Source organism: Lithobates pipiens, unplaced genomic scaffold (genome assembly GCF_037356315.1).
Source record: "Lithobates pipiens isolate NorthernLeopardFrog02 unplaced genomic scaffold, aLitPip1_a1.2 Scaffold_28, whole genome shotgun sequence".
NCBI classification, from domain to species: domain Eukaryota; kingdom Metazoa; phylum Chordata; class Amphibia; order Anura; family Ranidae; genus Lithobates; species Lithobates pipiens.
In genome coordinates this window covers 54,185,357-54,210,078 of record NW_027507789.1, presented here as the reverse complement: position 1 = coordinate 54,210,078, position 24,722 = coordinate 54,185,357, and the positions used below count along the sequence as shown (strand labels likewise).

General features: G+C 41.6%; 1 protein-coding gene across 2 annotated transcripts in view; it reads left to right on the top strand.

Annotated features, from left to right (window-relative positions):
- CDH22 (cadherin 22) overlaps window positions 1-24,722 on the top strand; it is a 604,297-nt gene that overhangs the window by 303,410 nt on the left and 276,165 nt on the right. For both annotated transcript variants that reach the window (XM_077459248.1, XM_077459250.1), the window contains exon 2: window positions 15,969-16,027. The gene's annotated coding sequence lies outside the window, so the exon portion shown is untranslated. The remainder of the gene's footprint in view (window positions 1-15,968; window positions 16,028-24,722) is intronic.

The window sequence follows — 24,722 nt, the reverse complement described above, 5'->3', positions numbered from 1 at the left end:
TACAATCTGCTTTTTCCCTGCACACGATTGGTTATTTAAAGTAACCAGCGTTCACCTTATTTTCTAACATTTTCTTTGCAAAGGAAACATGCCGGTGAGCCGTTTTTACTTTTCTTCGTATTTACACTTTCATCAACATTGCAATGTCTTATCTCAATATTCCCTAAACTGGAGGAAAAGATTTAGAAGCTAAATCTGTTATTTTGCCTTTATAAATTGCCAGCACAGAGTCAACATAATCCACAGCACTGTACACGGCCCATTGAACCATGGACATTAGTCCCCGAGAGCTTACACAGTCTGGTATATTTTGGTAATTCCATACATAAGCCAAAATGGGCCTCAGTTATAAAGTTATAACTTACAATTACGATTTTCTCTTGTGGAAAAATGGAATAAAAATGAGGGGCCAGCGTGCCAACTGGAAAGATGCCATTAGCCCCATAATAAGTTATGGGTATTCAAAATGCCAGTAAGATGGTAGCAGTCGTAATGACGAGGAGTGATTTGTAGGCCGTCGCCTCATTTTTCTCTCTGCCTCCAGTTAATGAAAGCTTGGAAGAAAAATTAATACTGAATACGTTTATACCCTGGATCAGGACAGGAAGACAAAGTGCAGCCCCCTGGAGCCAGTAGTTGAGCACCAGTATCTAGAGTCATTTCAGCATTTATTCATGCATGTATGCCAGTGTGTCGGTAGATTGGCAGTGAAATGAGGGAACCCATACAAAAAAAAAAAAAAACAGGAAGCATGTCACATTTTCAATTAAAGTAGCCGTAACCCCTAAATAATGACATTTAGTTTGCTAAAGCATTGTGTATTATAAACCTTTTCCATTTTTTTTAAAGTTGAACTCTAGTCTTACCTTCAGTTGTACAGGCTCCTCTAATATACCTATAATTGCTCATTCTAATTTCACTGCACACTACAGCTCACGTTGGAGCTGCTGTAATAATAATCCAATATTTGTACAGCAATCTCCCCTGCTGTTCTATTGTGTTCTGACAAGTTTTGCCTATATTTGTACTTTAAGTTGGCTTGTGATTTCTCACTATCACCAGTAGATGTCACTGGTATCACAGATCATAGTATGAGATTTCAAAAGCAAAACGAAGTTATGAATATTTATATTTTCCTCAGCCAATCCATTAGGAATGTTATGCCACTGGTGCATGCCGGGGGAGAATATAAATATTTGGGACAGGTCATGTGCTCTCTCTTTTTCCCTGGGCTGCAGCCTGGGGAGGTGCTGCTAGATGGAGCTCTACTGTTAGGCCCAATACTCTGTATTGCGGCCTAACGTGCTGAAGAGGAGCTGAAGCTGTCCTGCCTGGTCCGGAGGAAACTGTGCCAAAGAAGAGACCCAGGGGAGATCCCTCACTGGAGAGAGTCAGGAAGAAGACTGGTCTCTCAGAAGGGCCTTGTGACTCACCTGGAGGATGCACTGAAATGCGAGAACGTTCTTACAGTGTTGCTGGTTTGGCTTAAAGGTTCTGACAATGTAAAGCTGAACATTGATCTGGGGAGTTTGTTCTTGATTTACTACAGAATCTGGGACCCCTAACACTCACCTTTTAAATTGTTCTGCAATAAAACTTTATTATGACAAAAATGACCAGCGCCCAATATTATTTCTCGGGTTCCAGCCATGGATTCAGCTTTGGGGTGAAATTCTATGCCACCCACGCCTCTGAAAGTGCTATCCTGCCTTTGGGGTGTCAGAGAGGTGCTATAATATATTGGTAGTCTGCTTTCCATTTTTTTCTCTTTGCATTTTTTTGTTTTTTTAAGGTACCATATGCGGGTGCAATATCTTGCTTGCAGCTTGAATAATGGGCCTCTATCTTGGTCCACGCAAAAAAGCCATCCACATCTTGCAATGTGAATAATGGGCCTCTGTCTTTATAGGTCTAAAGCAAATGCCTTTTTTTGCACTTAAGTAAAAATAGATCTATTCGTAAGAGTTCACTCTACAGATGACAAGACAGATCATCCAACTTTTACTGAACAGAGGCACAAAAAATCTCAATGAAATGTTAAAATTGAATTCTAAATGAAAAGTGCAATTGTACACTGTCAAAAAGACCATATTTGTTATAGTACTTATGCCACGTACACACTGTCGGAATTTCCAACAACAAATATTTGATGTGAGCTTGTCGGAAATTCCGGCCTTGTGTAGGCTCCATCGGACATTTTCTGCCAGAATTTACGACAACAAAAATTTGAGAGCTGGATCTCAAATATTCCCACAACAATATTCGTTGTCGTAAATTTCAATCGTGTATAGACAATTCCGATGCACAAAATTCCACGCATACTCGGAATCAAGCAGAATAGCTGCACTGGCTATTGAACTTCAATTTTCTTGGCTCGTTGTACGTCTTGTATGTCACCGCGTTCTTGACGTTCAGAATTTCTGACAACATTTGTGTGACTGTGTGTATCCGTCGGGAAAAAAATCCAGGATTTTGTTGTTGGATTGTCTGATCATTTTCAATGCGGCATTCATGTTCTGTCTGTCAAGGAAGACTTCTTTTTTTTTCCCAAGTTAAATTTTTATTGAGTTTCAAGATAAAAACAGGTAACATATAACGTGTACAGTCATTGATTTTCATATTCAAACATCCAAAATCTCTTACAGAGTTACAATCACTCTCCAAATGTTTTATTCATATAAAGATATATTTTACATATAACTGAACACAATGATAGAATAGGTTTATATACGGGATAAAGAACAAGGAAATTATCGTTCCAATCTAATGCTCTTATCTACCTCTCCACCTCGGCCTCTCGTAACCTCTAGATTGTCCAACTTTGCAACTAATTGAGTACTCTCTATGTGGTCATCAACTGATAACTCAGGTACAATTATTCTATTTTGTTATAAACAAGACCTTTTGAGAATATATTGTTCATTTACAATTCGACTGTCAACTTTATTTAAACCTTTTAGCCCTCCGGCTCTTTGTTAAGATCCATAATCTAACTGTATGTTCTAACTGTATGTTCTACGCCTCTCACTAAATTTTTCCCACAAGGACCAGCTACTTGTGAATTTCTTTTGGTTTCCCTCCTTCCAAGCTATTGTTTTCTCATAAGTATAGGAGTCGACAATCAATTTTAGTACTTCTCTTACTGATGGGGGAGACATGGATTTCCATTTGCGGGCTATAACCAGCCGAGCTTTGTGAAAAACATGCATTACCAATGTACGGCAATGACTAGGGTATATATCCATATCAATACTTAATATCGCTTGTTACACCTTCAGTCTGTTAAGTAAGCCTGCTAGTTTAGTGATTAGCCTTGAAATTGCTGCCCAAAAACTCCTTATTGATACACAGAACCAAAGCATATGAGCCAGATTTCCTACTTTGCCCCAATCCCTCCAGCATAGGTTGGAACAATCACTTGAGTATTTTGCCAGTATATATGGAGTTTTGTACCATCTTAAATGTATCTTTTGCGCTATTTCCCTATAATTGGAGCATTTAGTGTAAATATAATTAGTTTTGATCGCGCGACTCCACTGCCTCTGAGAAACTGTTATATTTAGGTCTGATTACCATTTTTTAAGCTGTTTTGGGGTGTCGAAATGTAGTTTGCTGTGTAGTAAGTTGTAGAGAATCGTGATCCCTTTTTTTTAAAAATGGAGGTGGTATTCCACATCTTGTAGATAGACTCTGGGATTACAGCATCCTGGTTTTTGGTGGTTGCTAAAATATTGGTTACCCTTGCATACGTCAACAATTCTTTAATCGGTAAGGAATTTAGGAAATTGTGCTTCTGCAAATGTTTTGATTCTGTCCTGGGTGTATATGTCTGCTATATTCCTAATGCCATATCTCTCCCAATGGTGTACATATAGGTCTGGTGATAAGAAGGAAAGTGCTTTGGTAGAGATTGGCACGTTTTTATGGTTGACATGGGTATCTCTATTCTGCATAAAGTAGTCCCAAAAAAATGTAATGTTTCCAACAGGGAAGAGCCGACCTAAAGTAGTCCCAATGTAGCTGCTATTGTAGGGTGGTTTTTGTAGATCCTTTATTTCTTTAGTAATGTTGAGAACAATAAGTCCTTAATATCTCCCTGTTCTACTTGTGTTTGTTCTGCTTTACTCCAGTGGATTTGATCTGCTGTCTTATACCATGCCCTAGTTTGGTCTAGAATTGCCGACATATGGTAATCTTTAATGTTTGGGACCCCCCCTATTTTCCTGTGCTTCATTAGAATATCTTGGACATCTAGCTTTTTTCCCCTCCCATATAAAGTTAAATAAGGAATTTTGCCGCTTGGTATAAAACGTGGACGGTATCTGAATTAGAAATGCCCTGAAATAATACAGCAGCTTTGGTAGCAGTAGCATTTTATATGCCGCCAGTCTACATGACCAGGAAAGGTAGTATCTTTTTAATCTATTCATTTCTTTTATGAAATTGTTTAACAATGGTCTAAAATTGGATTGGTATAGATGTTGGAGTTGGTTCGTTAAGGTTATACCCAAATATTGGAGTGAGTCCTTTGCCCATGGGTAAGGTAATGATTTTTGTATTAAGGTTCTCATCTCATGGTTTATGGCTAACCCCAGTATACTTGATTTTGTTGTATTGATTTTGTAATAGGACACAGCATTGAACTTCTCTAGTATTTCATGAACTTTCAGGGAGTGAACCGGATTTGAGAGCGACAGAATGACGTCATCTGCGAATAACGTAACTGTATGTTCCTCTTTTCCTATGTTGATTCCTGTGACCTGGTGGTGCTTCCTGATTTTTTTCTCCCAAGGGTTCCATCACCAACGCAAAGATCAGGGGCGACAAAGGGCACCCCTGCCTTGTGCCATTGGTGATAAGGAATCGCTCCGAGAAAATGCCTTCTGTGAACACGTTGAGGGAGTTGAGTATAAAGCTGCTATGGCAGGTCGCATTTGGCCCATGAACCCAAATTTTGTCCACTCCGGAAAGTTCACTCGGCTGTTGCTACGCGGCCATACACCTCACTCACCGGCTCCGCCCCATCAAGGAAGACTTCTATTTGCCATGCATAAATGCAATACAGAATTGCACAGTTGACATTAACACATTTATAAAGCTACAGTATGTACAATATGGTAAGATGACAGTGTATTATTGGTAACAAGTTTTTTTTTAAATTGTTTTAGACTAACTCCCTAATGCCCAACCTATAATCCGAGGGCCGCATGTGGCCCTTTGCCACTTTATGTGTGGCCGGCCCTTAGGACCCCAGCAGGCACTAATCTGTGTTTCCATATAGTCTTGTCAGAGCAGTGACTTCTATCAGTCTTATATAATGTGTCATCAGTCAATAATTATCTCCTGAAACATGTTCCACTCCTATTGCATGTTCACAGTCTCTGAGCAATTTGCGTATCATTTCTGCAGTCTATGAACATCTGCTTCCTGTATCATGTCCATTTCTCACCATCTCTTGTATTATATCATCATCTCTGACCATCTTCTGTATTATCTTGGCAGGCTATGACCATCTCTTGTATCATGTCTGCAATTTCTGAGCATCTCTTGTATCATGCCCATAGACTTTAACTATATTCTGACTATATCTTCTTGTATGTTTGAAGTCTCATGCAGTGAATGTCCACTGTTTTTTATGCATAGCCCTTGGTGATGTCGAGGGCTTCCTGCACAGGCCAATTTTCAGCTTCCAATGCTGTCACACTTTGAATGACAATTGTGTGGTCATGCAACACTGTACTCAAACTATATTTTTATAATTTTGTTCACACAAATAGAGCTTTCTTTTGGTGGAATTTAACACTGCTGTTTTTTATTTTTTGCAAAAAAAAGAAAAAAGACTGAAAAATAAAAAATAAAACAGTTTTTATGGGTAATACAGGCAATATAATATAGGCAAACAGGTAATTTTTCTCCTTCATTGATGTGAACTGTTGAGGCTGCTGCACCGATGGGCACTGATTGGCTGCACTGATGGTTACTGATAGGTAACACTGATGGGGCAATTTTCTGTCAGTAAATTTTGTAAATGAGTAATTTTTCTCCTTCACTGATGTGCGCTGATGAGGTGGCACTGATCAGGCGGCACTGAAGGGCACTCAGTAGGTGGCACTCATGAGGAGGCACTAATATGCGCACTGAAAGGTGGCACTGATAAGTGGCACTGGTGGGCACTGATAGGCAGCACTGGTGGGCACTGATAGGCAGCACTGGTGGGCACTTATGGGCGGCATTGATGAGCAGGCACTGAAAGGCGGCACTGATTGGTGTCACTGATGGGCACTGATGGGGACTGTTGGGGCTTTACTTTAATCAGGGCACTGATCATCAGTGCCCTGATTACCAGCCCTGGTCTCCCTGCGAGGAGATGCCACGCATCGTTTCTACTTGCCAGAAAGACTCTATCAGTGTGAGGCGAGGAGAGATGTTAAACAGCACTTCCGCATTTACATGTGACCGACTGTGATTGGACACAACTGACCACTTGAGATCAGGGTCGCGCCGTGTCCTAGAAACACGGTGTGCCTATGATTGCCACACTGCAAGTGGATCTTCTTGGGTGATGTCGTGCCAAGTGGTTAAAGCGCTTTCACATCACTTTCTATCCAAGAGACACAACAAGAAGTAAGAGTAAATATCTCCAAAGTGAGGAAAATCTTAACTTAGTCCCCATTTACATTTGCAAATGGGGTCCTTAGAGATTGCGGAAGACACAGCGGGGGTTCCAAGTGATTAGCTGCTGGTGGCAGACCCATTAAAAGCAATTGGAGGCTGACAGCTTTTGTGCTAATTGCCACAGTTTGTGTCCAGGACCGATCATTCGCAGGTAATCACTCCATGATGAAAGTGGCCACAATTAGCTGCTGGATATGTCAGCTTTCCATTGATTTTGATGGGGTCTCCACCATGGTCCTGCATGTAATGACAGACATCCCCATTCGCAAGTGTGAATGGGGCCTTAGACATCTATCACTGGATTTAGTATCTCCATTAGAAGATTTCTTTTTACCACTTCCATCATCCTTTTCCAATACTTCTCGTCCTGTTATCTCGCAATGGGTTACATGAACAGCGTAAAAAACTTAAAGGGGTTAATTCCCCCTTTTGAATCCAGAACTAACAAAGAATATATGCATTTTAAAAAACTATATTCATCCAGTCTAATATTTTAGTAGAATCTGGTAAATGTAATTTTTCCATGCCTATTTCAATTATTTTTGATTAAATTTCATTCTGTATATAGTCACAGTAGTCATATGAACCGCATTCCATGATAAGTTAATAGGAAACTCTGTAGCCATAATAAAAAAGGCCGTAATATTACCCGATATGGACCAGGGGGGGACTTAAGTCCCCAGCCATGTCATCGTTCTCTTTTGCTATTTTGTAGAAATGGGGGAGCGAGAAAGGGAAGTAAAGAGGAGAAGACCACAAAGGAAATAAAGCCGAAATGGAGACGTGGGAGAAGAAATAAAAAAAATAACAGGGTGGGGGGTAAAGAAAGGGGTGTAAGAGGGAGTATGGGCTAAGGGTTTAGTCAAGGCCACTGCAGATAAATGCCATAAATTTCATTCAGAGTACACAGGGTTTGGCCAGTAGGATTTCCTGATATTTCGTTGAGAATCGGAATGGAATCCAATGGAACCACCATAAACCTCTGCCCCACCATCAGATGTCAGAAGTATCTTTCCACTTGGCCGGTATGCAAATTCTTGCAGCATTTAAGAGGTTTACCAGGGAGCATTTATATAGATTGCTGTACAGAGAACTGAGAAGGTTGTAGAAGGCAAGCAGCAAGATTATCCACCAAGGACAGACCAGCAAGATCTTGGATCAGGGCCCACGCTTCTCTACTAAAGACTTTATCTGTATGCCCAGAAAATATGGTAGAGCGAACTGTGAGATTTCTTACATCTCCGCTGCAATCTCTCAGGAACCGTATACCACCTTGTTGTATCTAAACTCTGGAGATCTACTAGATATAACGGACTTATGTGTGAAATTTACAACAAAATTCTGTTGTTCAGAACTAAACTGTTGGTTAAGGTCCTTTTCTTATTTAACTTCAGTAATTTTGTTCAACTTTCCATCTATTAAATCTTCTGCCCTTGTTGTTTTAACTTTGGATAGTAAAATATTTTTTTTCTGCCAATAAATACCTTATACAGCCCACTTCCTGTTTCTGATCTGGTAAAAAGCCAAGGCTTATGAAATCATGCACAGCTCTCTCTCTCTCAATCTCATGAAAGTTTGCCAGGAAGGGGGGGGTGAGTCATAAGAGGGCCAATGAGCACTTCAGAGCTGGATGTGTGCCTCTGGGTGTCTGGGCAAATCCAATAAGTGAACAGGCAGCAGCTTGAGCTGGATGCAGCCAGAATCCCTCCAGTGGAGGGAGATTTCTGTAGCATATTTGGCAAGTACAGAATCACAGTATATATAAAATAATATGCAAAGGGGTTGGCGGGTAGCTTCAGAATGGCAAATATGTTTTTATTACAAATTATGTGAGCAGACTGCAGTTCCTCTTTAACCACTTACCGTCCGCCATATAGCAAAATAATTTCGGCAAAGTGGTTGCGTTCTCCCGACCGGATATCCTGATGCACGGGAGCGCATCACAGCGATTGTTGTTGTGGTGTGTCAGTCTGATACACCGCAGCTCCGATCTAGGTAAAGAGTCTCTGACAGAGTCTCTTTACCACGTGATGAGCTGTGTCCAATCACGGCTGATCACGATTAGAGGAGAGCCGATTGGCTGCTCTTTTGACAGGGAGGGTCTGTGCTGATTATCAGTGCAGCCCCCCCAAGAATGCCCACACTGGACCACTAGGGATGCCACTAGTCACCACCAGAAATGCCCACCACTAGTCACCACCAGGTATGCCACCCATGGCCACCAGGAATGCCAATCAGTGCCCATAATGGATGCCAATCAGTGCCCACAATGGATGCCAATAAGATCCAAACAATAATGCCTGCCAATCAGTGATGCCCATCAGAACCATCCATTAGTGTACATCCCTGCCACCTATCAGTGCGCATAAATGCCCAACCGTGCCACCTATCAGCGCACATCAGTGCTGCATATCAGTGCCACCTATCAGTGCCCCATCAGTGCCGCATATTAGTGCCCATCAGTGCCATCTCATTGGTGACACCTCATCTGTGCCCATAAGTGCTGCCTTATCAGTGCCCATCAGTGCAGCCCCATCAGTGCAGCTCCATCAGTGCCCATCAGTGCAGCTCCATCAGTGCCCATCGGTGAATGAGAAAACGTACTTATTTACAATACGTATTTTTTTCTAAATTTTCGGTCTTTTTTTTTCATTTGTTTAGCAGAAAATAAAAATCTCAGAGGTGATCAAATACCACCAAAAGAAAGCTCTATTTGTGAGAACAAAATGATAAAAATTTAGTTTGGGTACAGTTTAGCATGACCACGCAATTGTCATTCAAATTGAGACAGCACTGAAAGCTGAAAATTGGTCCGGGCAGGAAGGTGTATAAGTGCCCGGTATTGAAGTGGTTAAGGAGGAAAATTGTATTTGGCAGATCGTTTTTGGGCAATAAGAATGGCATGAGAGAGAAAGAGGGTATAATGGAATGGGGATGACTGCCCTCTGATCATTTTTTGTCACTAAATTGATGTTGAATAGAACCATAGCTTCTAACATTCAACTAATTTAATTAAAGCAAAGAATTGCTGATCAGATAAAGAGCAGACGTGTGTGTGGCCAGCACTGAGTGTCTTTTATGTCTGTGTGTCTATGTTTATTAAGTTTTCAAGTTTTATACTTGAAAGGAAATAGAAAAGGCTGTTGTATAAAAGAGAGGAGTGTATATCATGTCACATCAGCAATACAGGTTACTTGAATTGGAAATGAAATTCCAGTCTTCACAACAGGATGCGTCAACCACTTGTAGGACGGTATTGTTTGAAAGTGTTAAAAAAAAAAAAACATTGTTGTGTTATGAGAAAAGTCTAGCTAAAAGCCTCATTACCACAATGGATCATATATCCACTTATACAGTGTGCGCGATTTTATCATAAGGACTGTAAAGGAATACAAAAGAGATGAGAATGGGGGAAAAAAAATCATAGAAATGCAAAAGAACAGGATAAACTAAGCAACAAAACAAAAAAGTTGAAGTTGTCTTATAGACGTGGCATGCAAAATAACAAGATAAACAAAGCAACAAAACATGTTTTTATTCTTATGCCACGTACACACGGACTTTGCAGCGGAGGTACGCCGAACTTTCCGAATGAGCGTACCTGCCCACACAAGACCGGACTTTCCTGGTGGACAATCCGCTGGACTATGGCGGGAGTTCATGGTCACCAAGACAAACAGATGGGTGAATCTACCAAACAGGGACACAGACTGCAATAAATATTTACTCTATCCAAAAAAGGGAAAAAATTTGCTTTGCCTGAACAAACACTTAAAGAGGAAGTAAACCCTGATGGGTCTACTTCCTCTTTGATTCCCTGAAAAGGTAAAGCATAATGGACTACTATGCATCGCAAAAAATAAAAAAAAGTTATAAAAAATAAAAAAATTGAAACATTATTATTTTTTTTATTTTCACCAGTCATGCCCCATACATACGGTCGGAATTTCTGACAGAAAAAGTTCGATGGGAGCTTTTCATCGTATATTCCGACCGTGTGTATGCCCCAAAGGACTTTTTTTTTACATCAAATTCTGACGGACCTAGAAATGGAACATGTTCTATATTTTTCCGACGGAACAAATTCCTATTGGGAAAACCGCTCGTCTGTATGTTGTTCCGACATACCAAAAACGACACATGCTCTGAAGCAAGTACAAGATGGAAGCTATTGGCTACTGGCTATTGAACTTCCTTTTTCTAATCCCGTCGTACATGTTGTACGTCACCGCGTTCTTGATGGTCAGAATTTGGTGTGACCGTGTGTACGCAAGACAGTTTCAGCGGAATTCCGTCGGAATTCCATTGGAAAAACCTTCAGAGCTTATTCTGATGCGAAAACCGGTCGTGTGTACAGGGCATCAGTGTCCCTGATCACCACCACACCAGTTATGATATTGCGGGTTATGAAATAAATTGTGGAAAAAATTATTATTTCTGCATTCTCCAAATAATTGTGACAAAAAATTTAACTGCAAAAAACTAGACATGCCTCTGTCTACTTTCCAAAAAGGGGTCATTTGGAGAGTATTTGTACTGTCCTGGCATTTTCATACCTCAAGAAATGGGATAGCTTGTCAGTACATCAGGATTGATGAATTTTCAGATATATAACATAGTTTGTGGACTCCAGAACTTTCCTACAGACTAAATAATAAACAATGAGTTGAGTTATTTTCACCAAAGAAATGTAGCAAAATACATTTTGACCTAAAGATGATTTATTTGCAAAATTTTATAACTGACATTTTTGAAAAAAATATATATCTTTATTTGTTTCTGTCTTTTTTAGTTTATTTAGCAAAAAATTAAAAACGTAGTAGTAATTAAATACCACCAAAATTAAGCTCTATATGTGTTAAAAAAAATTAACAAAAAATGATAAAAATTTCATTTGGGTACAGTGTTGCATGACCATGCAATTGTCATTCAAATTGCAACAGCGCTGAAAGCTGAAAATTGGCCTGGGCAGGAAGGGGGTAAAGGTAGTAGTATTCAGTATTGAAGTGGATAGATACCATGAAAATAATTTAAAAAAGCTCTATTTATGTGAAAAAAATGATGAAAATTTCTTATAGGTACATTGTTGCTTGACCGCGCAATGGTCATTCAAACGGAGACGGAGCTGAAAATTGGCCGGGACAGAAAGGGGGTAAAAGTGCCCGGTATTGAAGTAGTTAAAGGTGCATTTTTAGCTGCTGGCAAGTTGCATAGTAGTGAAGGAGGTCTATATTTAACTATTGATTAAAACTAAAAAGTAACAGGTAAAAGAGGTTTAGTAGCCAGAAGGGAATATAATACTCTACCCAAGAAATTGTTCTTCTGTTATCCATTATATGGGTTGTGTTTCATTTATCCATTATTTTTTTTTTCCCTCTCATTTCCCAGTATGAGTTGGAAACTGCAGAGATAACAGGACGATCATAGAAAAGGCTCCAGCTAGAGACCTGTTTGCCCCAAAGGGTCTGTGCTGTAACTGCTGTGCAAGGAGAGACTCATTCATTTGTTTCCTCCTGTATTGGATGATAAATAATTCAAGCTTAACGCCAAATCTTTGATTAAAATCTCCTGTCCCATGATAGAGAATTTCAGATGGGTAATTTTTCTACAGAGACATAATTCACTTGGGTTACTCTGAATAATGGGATTTCTCCTATAACGGAGTATACAAGATATACAGATATGCCTATAAGCTTACATATAATTGTGATTTAGAGTGACTTGTCTCAAAAAGATTTTTAAGTACATAGATAAGTAGGATTTTTTATTTTTTTTACTGTCTTTTAGTATTGGTGTATTAAAGTGCCAAACACCTATTGTAATGATGATGCTATAGTTGTGCTACTATTTCAAGAAGAAGTAAACCAATCTGATGGGTTTACTTCTTCTTTGTCTCCCTGCGAAGGTAAAGCATCACATAGTAGCCCATTATGTGTCACTTACCTGACACAGGATCCAGCAATATCACCGCTGTCCCCTGTAGCACGGAGCACCCATCTTCTTCCGGGTATCGCTGCTCCGGCCACTCGCAGCGCTGGAGCAGCGATGGCGTCACTCCCGCGCATGCACACGGGAGCCGCCACTAACGGCATATCGCCATTAGCAGCGGCATGCTGCTAACAGCGATAGTGCGCCTGCACGCCGCTGTCTATGGCGCATGCGCCGTAGACAGCAGTGCCTGTCTTTTTGTAAATCTCTCCTAAACCGTGTAGGTTTAGGAGATATTTCTTGGACCTACAGGTAAGCCTTAATCTAGGCTTACCTGTAGGCCAAAGTAGTTTGTAAGGGTTTACAACCACTTTTAACCTTACATTACAAAATTGTCAATTTTCAAGTTGCAATGAAGCAAAAGCTAAAGAGGATATTACTTTTTTTTAACTCAAAATTGTTCACGTAGTTTTGTGTGGAGGGAGATGGTGGTAGCATAAAAGCGCCAATGAGAAGCCGTGGACGTTGTTCATTGATCTGGTTTCCCCTGTCTCTGGTTGAGGACGTTTTGCAACTGTTGTGCCTAGGGTGATGACTCTAATACCGCGTACGCACGGTCGGACTTTCCGGCAGAAAAAGTCAGACGGAATAATTTCATTGGATATTCCGATCGTGTGTGGGGTTCAGAAAATTTTTTCAAAAATTCTGACGGACCTAGACATAGAAATTGATTCAGTCGGAAAGATTTAAAACATGTTCTATCAGGAAAACCGTTCGTCTGTATGCTGTTCTGACAGACCAAAAACAACGCAAAGGGCAGCTATTGGCTACTGTCTATTGAACTTCCTTTTTCTAGTGCCGTTGTACGTGTTGTACGTCATCGTGTTCTAAACGATTGGACTTTGGTGTGATCGTGTGTAGGCAACTCCGTTTCAGCGGAACTCCGTCTAAAAAACGTCAGTTTATTCTGATGGAAAAAACGGTCGTGTGTACGCGACATTATGGGTATTGCTGGGAGGATGTTGATTAGAGCCCACTTTATTTGAACTAGAGCCTATGCGGTAAGCACAATAATATTGGGCCTTAAGGCTGGTATCTATTATCTATAAGTGGCAGCATTGTACTTCCTTGAGGAAGTTCCTTGAGGAAGTTTTGAATCAATCCTCTTGGAAATTCGTACACATATGTATTGATCAGACATAATTTTATCACATTTGTTTGATAGTCATGTATTTTACCTGTTTTGTGAAAATAAAATCATGTTTTTTAATCGCTGTTTTGAGTTGTACCTCAAAAATCCTGCCGAAAGATTTTTTTTTTACCATTTGTAGTTCTCGTTATTTGGATATGGCACTTTGATGGTCAATTCCTATTGTCAAAGCAAAATAATTATTATTCCTGCAGACATTGGTTTAAGAGCAAGACCAAGTGTAAGTAAGTAAAGTGGGCCTGCTGATGGACCCATGGCACACTTGATGATGCCATTTTCTGTGGTACAGAGAAATTGTGGAAATAGCTCTGTATGCAAACTGTTCAAAGTCTCATGCCCCGTACACACGATCGGATTTTCCAACAACAAATGTTGGATGTGAGCTCGTTGGCTGAAAGTCTGAGCGTGTGTATGCTCCATCAAACATTTGTCGGACTTTCATTCAACAAAGGATGTTATATTATTGAATAGGATGCATTAAAGTGGTTGTAAACTCTTACAGACCACTTTCACCTACAGGTAAGCCTAGATTAAGGCTTACCTGTAGGTGCAAGAAATATCTCCTAAACCTACACGGTTTAGGGAATATTTAGTATGTCCCCAAACGATGCCGTCTTCTGCGCATGTGTCAATGTATTCAGCAGATGCACACTCTTGAAAGGGCACACTGTGCCATTTCAAGCTGGGGTCATGCTGTGATTGGCGGCTCCTGCGTGAATACGCGGGAGTGACATCACACGACTCCGGTCAGTCACAGAGCCGGAGTTTGCGGCCCCAGAAGGAATAGGGGTGAAGAATGGAGGAAAATCGGTGACATCGTAGGCTTCGGTTTCAGGTAAATGACAGATAATGGGCTACTATGTGATGCATAGTAGCCCATTATGCTTTACCTTTGCAGGGAAACAAAGAGGAAGTAAAACCCAATACAGTTTACTTCCCCTTTAAAGTGGTGGGCCACCCTAAAAAACCAAATGACATTAAAATGTTCCAAAAAAAAATGAAATATTTTTTTTTTTAAACTTACCAGAAATGCCTGTTGCTAGGCATATCGTCCTAATCTGCCTCTTTCTACTCCGTGGTGATCTTCAATCTTCTCCTCCTTGCGTTGTCTTCTGGGGAATGGGGCGCAGTGTGTCCGGGGAACTGTGTGTGTCCCAGAACACAGCGCGCCCCATTCACAAAGCGCTGTGTGACTCGCGCATGCGCAGTAGGAAAGCCACAAGGCTCCACTGCTTGTTTCCCTTAGATAGAATGGCGGCGCCGGGACCCGAGAGCCGAGGGACGGCTCGGCCTTTGGCGGCCGACATCGCAGGCACCCTGGACAGGTAAGTGTGCTTATTAAAAGTCAGCAGCAGCAGTGTTTGTAGATGCTGACTTTTAAAAAAAAAATTGTGAACTGTGGGTGCGGAGGAAATAATTTTACCAGTTTACTGATGAATTTTTATTTTATTGTGCTCAATGTGTTAAACTAAAAAAATCTGAGGGTTTAATACTACTTTAAGGTGAGTACCGTATATCTTTTTTCATACACTTATTTAGAAGACACAATACTGTTGTTTTTCATTGAACCAACTACTTACCTCCTCCTTGCATAAATATGCAATCCCTTGTACATTGTATGTGTATCCCATGCAGATGAAGTCCTGCTCTGCCTAAGTATTTCTATCCAAGGATGCCAAATCTTACAGCTGCTGCCGCTGTCATTATCTAGTGTAATATCTGTGCGATAAATGGATTTGTCATCTGGTCTGCGGGACCCATGCATTTCTTTCATTCTCTAAATACACTAAAGCATGGGAACGCTGACGTTTTTCTGGGATTCATTTATTTATATAGTGTATATATTCCTATAAGTATGAATTATTTATGTTTTGTGTATGTGTGAGAATGATGTGATAAATTATGTTCCAGTACACCTATAACAAGGCAAAATGTTCTTCTAAACATTCTTCATCACAGTTTAAATGCATTTCAAACGCTCTTCTTCTTACCCAAAATGTGAGGCTTGGGGATTTGAGAATAGTCTGCTGTCAATTACGGGTTTATGTTATAAAGCAGTTTATTGTGAACTCACAAATGGGTTGATTTTTGCAAATAATGTTAACATGAACATTTCCTGACACCCTACCAATCAGAATTTTTATTTCATTTATAGGCTTGGACTGCAGCAATGTCAATTGGATGCTAAATTATTTTCTGACGGCTGGACTCCAGGTAAATATAAGAACACCAATTAATAAAGCTTATATTCATTAATACATCATTAAATGCATTATTTTGTTTACTGCAAGCAGTGTAAATACCAGAATTGGACTTGATATCAACCCCTGGCAGTACAGCAGAGCTAAGAGGAGAGAGGGTGAAGCAGTACAAGGAGCCAGTCAGTTGTGTTGCAGTTCAAGGAGCATTCTGAAAGAAGGAGAGAGCAGAATGACAGAGATAAGCTCATCAGTCTTGCCTCCACTGTCATGTCACACACTACTGATGGGGCAAGACCTGGGCAGGCCATAGACGGCGCAAATTTCTTTCCTGCAACCAGGGGTTCCCCCATCAACACAGACGGTGTTGACAGAGGAATGAATCCCTCTTGCTGAGCAATTGTCTTCTCCTGACAAATGAAGACGTTTATTGCTAGCAGCTACAGTAGTCGTTTGCGATAATCGAAATTGAATATGGCAGGCTGGTTGTATCCAAGTTGATCGATCAACTTGGTACATTCAGCCTGCCAATTACAAGTTTGAACCTGGGTTGGTTCCTGCTGAACCATCCAAGATATGAACTGTGTATGGCCAGCCTTAGCGATGGTTAACTACAGCTGAGAGAAATCAGGTCTCTTCCCTCGCCAGGCAGATCTGTGCTGTGTAGCAAAGGGGTAAATCTCAGGATTTGGTGGGCAGAAATACAAATCATTTTGCAGGTAAAAGAGCATTCTCTCTGTATTTGGTTTGTGTGTTTAGTATGAATAAGTTAGCTAAGAGTTACCCATCCACTTACCACACTTACCGCATCCCTTCATCCTTGAACCTTTATATCCCCTTTTACTTGTAATCAACAAACCACTCAACAACTGAGGTGGGGTAAAATGGCTGAAACAACCTTTTATTAACAACGACTTTAAATAACCAACATAATATTTAACTACTCAAAACCAGATATAATTAATTTCGAGATTCTTGACGGTACCAATATACCCATACCATTATTGTGTCAGAGGCACGAGCTAGCTAAGTTGCAACCTCAGCCGTGACCTATTGACTCAGGGCCTAAAACCCAGGTGACCTCATCCACCCAGGGTTCTTATCACTCCACAGTGAACCGTTCCCACTCGAGGATACCATACTTGAGATGGTTCCCCACCGTTTTACCCAGTGCACCAAATTATGCCGCCATCAGGGGCCCCAAAAAATGTCAACATAGAACACGAAACACCATGAAATATATAAATGGGGCGGGCGGGAGGGACGTTCTTGCACTCCTTGCTTCACCAACTGTTGAGGCTCCACCCCTACCCTGCAGTTACCATCCTTAAGCTCCCCCAAGCTCCCTTTCTCCACAACCAATGGAGTAACATCTTAGTTTCCATCCACTTTTGTTAACCCATTCACTCCTGTATAACCTTCTCATCCTGTCATGTCTGCCCTTCGCTGACTGCGTTCCTGCTCAGCTATGGTTCTTTCTTTCAAACTAATCTCTGGCCACATTCTTACCCCCTCTCTCCCATCTAACCGGGATTAATTTAAAAACTAAATTTAAAGCCCCTTTTTTTACCATTGGGGGTTGATTTACTAAAACTGGGAGTGTACATTCTGGCACAACTCTGCATAGAAATCAATCAGCTTCCAGGTTTTTGTTTTGTCAAAGTTAAACTGAACCATCAGAATTTAGAAGCTGATTGGCTACATGCAGATGCACAAGATTTTACACTCTCCAGTTTTAGTAAATCAACCCTATTATAATATGGGGCAGCACAAGAAAAGAGGCAGTGGGCCTAGACTCCAACTCTTGGTCTTCGGTCTTCACTCTGGAAAAAAGATGGTGCAGAGAGTTCTGTGATGACAGAACCACATGGATAAGAAATGTGGTTAAATGGTGTTTGGGAGGAAGAAGGGGGCAATTAAAAGGTAAGTAGCAGGGGTGGCAAATAGGTAAATCTGTTACTTTGCCCTGTATATCGGTAGTTCAAAAGTCATAAGAATAAAACTGAACTGTTGATACCAGAAAAATGATTTGTAATACAGCTGGACTACCATTTGCTCTGAATATGTCATCCCCACGTTAATTCTTTACTTTATACTGGCTCCTATTGATGTATTGAAATTGGCTGCCTGGCTGCAGACTGGTGACACAGGCACTGGTTTTCGGGAGAGATTCAGAAATACATTCTCCATACACAAAATAACTACCACGATATGGTCTATATATCTAATGTTGCTGTAGATGAGAGATGGCGGCATTGCAATGACTGCACTGTCCTGACTTATAAGCCTCAGTCCAAAGACCTTTTCCTGCTTTTCTTTATAGACTGTAAATACAGGAAACTTGGAATTTTAAAGGTTTTTAAACATTTTGCAACATATAGAAATAAATACTTTTAAATTAATTTTTTTAAATTTTTCTGAATATTCGTAAATTTGAAAAATTCTGAAATTCGAAAATCCAAAAACTCAAAAATTCGAAAACTTTAAATAATAACTAACCAATAATAACTTAACTTTTACATACTAACTATTAAATTATAGGTTTTGTAATTTAATTTCCAATTTGGCTGTTGGTGAACGTAACAAATACGAATGTTCTGAAATAACGAACGCCATATCTAAACAAATGGAACGTAACCAAATTATAATAATAAATAAAATTAATAATAATAATAAAAACTTTTTATTTATGAATTTACGAATTCTTTAATTTATGAATGAATCAAAAAACAAAATTTTTTTTATTTTTTTCGGCAGTGCAGTCTAACCCCATTCTTATTTGTGCAGCTTTTCTAGGTGGGACCTTGATTGGCCAGTCAACGAGGCCTATTTAATTTTTTCCTGTTCTATTCACCGTGACATTAACAACGTTACCCTTGTTTTCCTATGACCCACCTCTTGGCAGGTCCAATAGTTTTTTATATAACTTGATGCGTTTCAATTGTTGTTGTTAATCTGTATGTTACACTGTTTGTAACAAAATGCAAACCAAAACCCAATTAAAAAAAACGGAATCATAAATTTGTAATGAGGCAGCTGCAGCATCCGGTTAGGATGATTTTCCACCCGGTTCAGTGGATTTTCAAATCGGGTGCAGCAGACAGGGTTGATGGGCTGATTCAGCATCTCTATATATAAATATAAATATATATTAGGTTGTCATTCTGGAGTAAGAACCCTATAAAGTAACTATCTTGGAAGTAAGACTTAAAAGCTAAGTTTCTGGTCTTTTGAGTACCTTGTGGGTCACCAGCCTTTAATAAATATAATTTCTACCTGTCACCAAACCAAAGCCAGACGCGCAGGCCCCTGCAAGTGACATGAATATTGTCTGTGTTCCAGTAACTTCTAGTTAGTTAAAATAGACTAACGTACTAGACATGCTTTTCTGTCAGCCACGTCCCTTCTCTAATAAGTGACATTCCCAACTACAAACGTTTTCCCTCTAGTGAACAATATTCCTCTCCAGTCAATGATGAATTCTGCTCAGCAGGGAAGATCAAACCAGCTACTCTCTGCAGCTCAGTGCTTTCTGCTGTCTGGTAAGTGCCAGACCACAAAGTGATATGCCCTCCAATTTAGAGAGTTTCTCATATTTAATGAGCATTTCATCATGGTGTGAGCAAACCTAGTGCCACCAAGGGGATTTGGTTCTCTGTTTAAAACAGATGGAAGTACTCCATGTAGGCAAAAGATGGGTTAATTATTGGAAAACAAAAATCATAATCTTGGGCAAGAAATTAATATCCAGCGTTCAGACAGGAAATTAAATGTAAAGGATGATGGGCATTCCAGCTGGTAGTGCTTGGACTAAATGGATTGCCTGCTGTGTCAAATAAGATGCTACAACCTTCTAATTTGAATTGAATGTTAACATAATATATTACACAATGAGGGCAGGATATATGTAGCATGTAGTGAAATTGAATGCACTCAAAGCCATTGCTAGAAAAAAAAAATCACTTTTCACCAAGAGTATACCAACCCAACGCAGATCTTTGCACAGTCTATTAAAATGTACTATATATCTATAGTCAAAACATCTTTTTCCGTTTTTATTATTGTAGTGAAGGATTAGAATCTTGGATTTACCACCACTTATGCCGCGTACACGCGATCGGATTTTCCGACGGGAAATGTTGGATGTGAGCTTGTTGGCGGTAAGTCCGAGCGTGTTTATGCTCCATTGGACATTTGTTGTCGGACTTTCCGCCAACAAATATTGGCTAGCAGGTTCTCAAATTTTCCACCAACAAATGTTTGTCAGACTTTCCAAACGCGTGTAAACAAGTCCGTCACGCAAAATTCCAAAGTGCAAACATGCATGCTCGGAATCAAAGACTTTCCGAATGAACGGACTTGGCCACACACAATCACACCAAAGTCCGATGGATTTGAATGTGATGATGTACGACCAGACTAGAATAAGGAAGTTCATAGCCAGTAGCCAATAGCTGCCCTGCGTCGGTTTTTGTGCTTTGGACTAGCATACACACGAACGGATTTCTCGATAGAAACTGGGTCAGGCGGAGTTCCAGCTGAAAAATTTGAAACATGTTCTATTTCTAAAGTCCGTCAGATTTTTGGGCAACAAAGGTCCGACGGAGCCCACACACAATCGAATTGTCAGACGGATTTGTTCCGTCGGACCTTTGCTGTCGAAAAGTCCGGTCGTGTGTACACGGCATAAGACTTCGGCAGTACACCTTGACATTCTGTTGGGCTTGGCTGGGGGTCTCAAATTGCTTTTCTTTTACCATGTAAAGTATTGTGAGGGATTGTTATCAGACTCCAGCTCTGTTCAAATGTATGCTCCCCTGCGGGCACACAGACAGTGATACAAGCCTAAGAGGGGTTGTAACCTCTCATCACTCTATCCAAAACTAAACTAAAGAGTTTGCGCTTTAGACACACTGTAATTATTTTGTCATACAAATACATGAGAATAATGGTCTGTCATACAAATATTTGCTTTCAGCCAAACACATTTTGCTAAAGCAGAAGGATTTTTGTTGCAGTTATCTGTAATAGCTTACATCATATAACCCATATCCAATGTCTATTGATATAAAAATATCTAGCATTGTGATTAAACTTAAAAATGATATATGTGTTGTTGATAACCCTAGTTATCAAAATAATATTACATACAAGGGTTGGTAGGGCCTTTGTATTGGTTTCCATTGTCTGTGTAATGCGTATTAGGGTTGTCTGGATTATATTCAGACTGCATACAGTATATTACACTGGCCAGACCCTTTAAATGTGCCCTGCAGCTATATATAAATCCCTGTGGTACAGAATATTTTTATTTTCTCCTCTTCCCCTGGTAGGTAACAGTCTAAAGAGGGAGAGGGAAGGAGAGTCCCGCGATTGGCTGATGCTACAGTTAAAGGGACCCCCTCCCCTGACACCAGGGGAAAAGATGATTTCTGATTGGCTGAGAGGGCCAGGGAAGAGATTATCCTCAGCCTGTTTCTTAGGCTCATGGTGTCCTCCATCATCAGACAAAGGGGTGAACCCACAAAAGAGGCATAGGTCTTGGTAAGCCAATTGAGCCAGGAGAGAGGTATGTGTGCCCAAAACAGTGCCACTGAGAGACACTATCAAACTGAGAGCTTTCTTTGGGACTGCTGCCACTAATTGCCAGTAGTGAGGAAGTGCTGAAAAGTGCTGTTAGACCATGTGCTTTGGCAAGAGACCATGTGCACCTGCAGGAGAAGTTGGACTGAGAACGTTGCTACTGTGAGGCCAGAAGGGAGAGCTGCCAAGTGATTTATGTTACAGCTGCAAGCTTTTTCCTGCTGTTTCAGTATCCAGTTTCAGTGTCCAGCTATTCCAGTGTCTGTGCCATATTCCATGGCTCAGGGCCCCTGATAAAGCACCTGGTAAAGCAAACAGGTGGCTCAGGCAGAGAGTAGCATTAATGCCTAATAGTTCTTGCTAGATGCTGATGCTTGAGGTTAGATCTCTCCTAACCGGTCAGTGGTGTATAGCCTTCCCTCAGGAGTAGCAAGCAGGAACATTACAACAGCAAGTGACACCACAGATCAGTGGACTGGTGTTAGTATGATGTGGCCGCTTTGGGGCTTAGGCAGGTGTGTAGGGTGGAGCATTACCTGTGAGACTGCAGGAACTTAGTACAGGTGTGAAGTCAGTCAAGTCGGGTCTGCATCCTACATATTAGGTGAGGTTGAAAAAAGACACAAGTCCATCAAGTCCAACCCGTGTGTGATTATATGTTACTATTACATTATATATCCCTGTATGTTGCGGTCGTTCAGGTGCTTATCTTATAGTTTCTAGAAACTATCAATGCCCCTCGCTGAGACCACCACCTGTGGAAGGGAATTTTACATCCTTGCAGCTCTTACAGTAAAGAACCCTCTACGTAGTTTAAGATTAAACCTCTTTTCTTCTCATTTTAATTAGTGACCACGTGTCTTGTTAAACTCACTTCTGCGAAAAAGTTTTATCCCTATTGTGGAGTCACCAGTAGGGATGAGCTTCGTGTTCGAGTCGAACATACGTTCGACTCGAACATACGTTCGACTCGAACATCAGCTGTTCGCCCGTTCGGCGAATTCCGAACGTTATGGGCCGTTCGCGCCAAATTCGTGTGGCGCTCACGGCCCACAATGTACTGCGTCATCGCAGTGCATTGCTGGCTCATGATTGGCCAAGCATGCACTGTGACCCTGCATGCTTGGCCAATCACAGCGCCAGCAGCGAGGAGAGCCATGATTGGCCACAGGCAGGATGCCTGTGGCCAATCATAGCTCAGGCTGTGTAGTACACGCCCCACACTATATAAGGCCGCCAGCGCGGCGGCCTAGTGTAGTGTGTTGGCGTCTGAAGCAGTTAGTGGGTGTTCTGTGTACCTTCAACACAGTACACACCGTTCGTTTTCGGCCGATTTTCGATCTTGCTGTTGTGTAGTGGTTGTTGTCTGTGTGCCCTGACCGCAGTATACACCGCTATATTCACCTCACCTATATAGCTAGTGATCTATCTTTTATAATAAAGCTTGCAGTCAGTAGTGTTAGGAGCTTGTGCGTGCTGTATGCGTGCTCTGTACCCATGCTCTGTACCCAGTACACACCGCTATATCCACCTACATAGCTCTTCTCTATTTGAGCCCACTTGCCATCTGCAGGAGTTATTGGAAGTTGTGTGTGCCTCCAGCACAGCACAGTATACATCTGTATATACCCCTGTATCTCTGGTGTTCTATAATAAAGGCATCTGCAGGAGTTAGTGGGTGTTGTGTGACTCCAGCACAATATACACCTGTATCTACCGTTTATTGCTGTTCTCTAATAGAGCCATCTGCAGGGCTTAGTGGGTGTTGTGTGACTCCATTACACTGCTGTTTTACCCAACTCCCTTCAGGCCATTACCATGTCTGGAAGGCCAGCAAGGAGAGGCAGACAGGCGCGAGCCGATAAGAGGGCAAGCAGGCTCTGTGTCTAAAGACAACAGTGCTGGTCGTGGACGCGGTGCATTGTCATCAGCACGTGGCCATGGGACACGCTTGTCCTTCTTTTCGGCAGCTGGACATGTTGAGCCGCAACATGCCAACGACTTGGTAGAGTGGATGACCAAGCCCTCTTCATCCTCCTCATCCTCTCTCACCCAGTCTCAGGGTACTAGCAAAGCAGCTGCCAACGCATCGTCTTCCCTCCTCTCAATGTCATCATCAGTGACTCCTTCCCTAGACCCACCACGTCCTCCTGAGGAGTCTCCTGAACTCTTTGAGCACAGTGTTGGGTACATGCTCCAGGAGGATTCCCAGTGTTTTGTGGGCTCTGATGATGACACTCTAGAGGAAGGCAGTAGCGTGAGCGCAGAGAGAGGGGATGCTCAAGAAGGACAGCAATCTGGCAGTCATGTTCCACAAGCTGCAGCATACTGCCAGGTTTGCTACAGCAATGAAGAGGGAGGGGATGATGAGGGCACTGACTCCACGTGGGTGCCTGGTAGGAGAGAGGAGGAGGAGGAGGCACATGTCCAACGAGGCAGGATGCCCTCCGGGGGCCAGCTTAGGGGCAGCACACCGACTGAATCACACCGCAAAGCTCCGCCTGTGCAGGGCGCTGCCTCTGCGCGGTATTCTAAAAGTTCTTTGGTGTGGGCCTTTTTTGAGACGAGTGCATCAGATCGCACCACTGCTATTTGCAACATATGTCTCAAGCGTATCTCACGTGGCCAAAACATCAGCCGCTTGGGCACCACATGCTGGACCAGACATATGTTGACCTGCCATGCAGCTCGTTGGCAAGCGTACCTCAAAGACCCACACCAAAGAACAAAGCGGACCTCTCCTTGCTCCTCATCAGCTGGCATCTCCAACCCCACTAGACCTTCAGTCCTCTCTGAAACCTGCTCTGAGAGGAATGAAGGTGTAGAATTAGGTGTGTCACAGCCAAGTGCTTCCGGGAACTCTGCTAGCGGTACACCCACGTCCGATTATAGCAGGCAAATGTCCCTGCCCCAGCTGCTGGACCGGCGAAAGAAGTTCACTCCCAGCCATCCACATGCCCAGCGGTTGAATGCTAGCTTGGCTAAATTGCTAGCACTTCAACCGCTGCCTTTTCAGTTGGTAGACTCGGCCCTCTTCCGTGAGTTTGTACAATGTGCGGTTCCTCAGTGGCAGGTCCCCAAACGCCACTTTTTCTCACAGAAGGCGATTCCGGCTCTCTACCGGCATG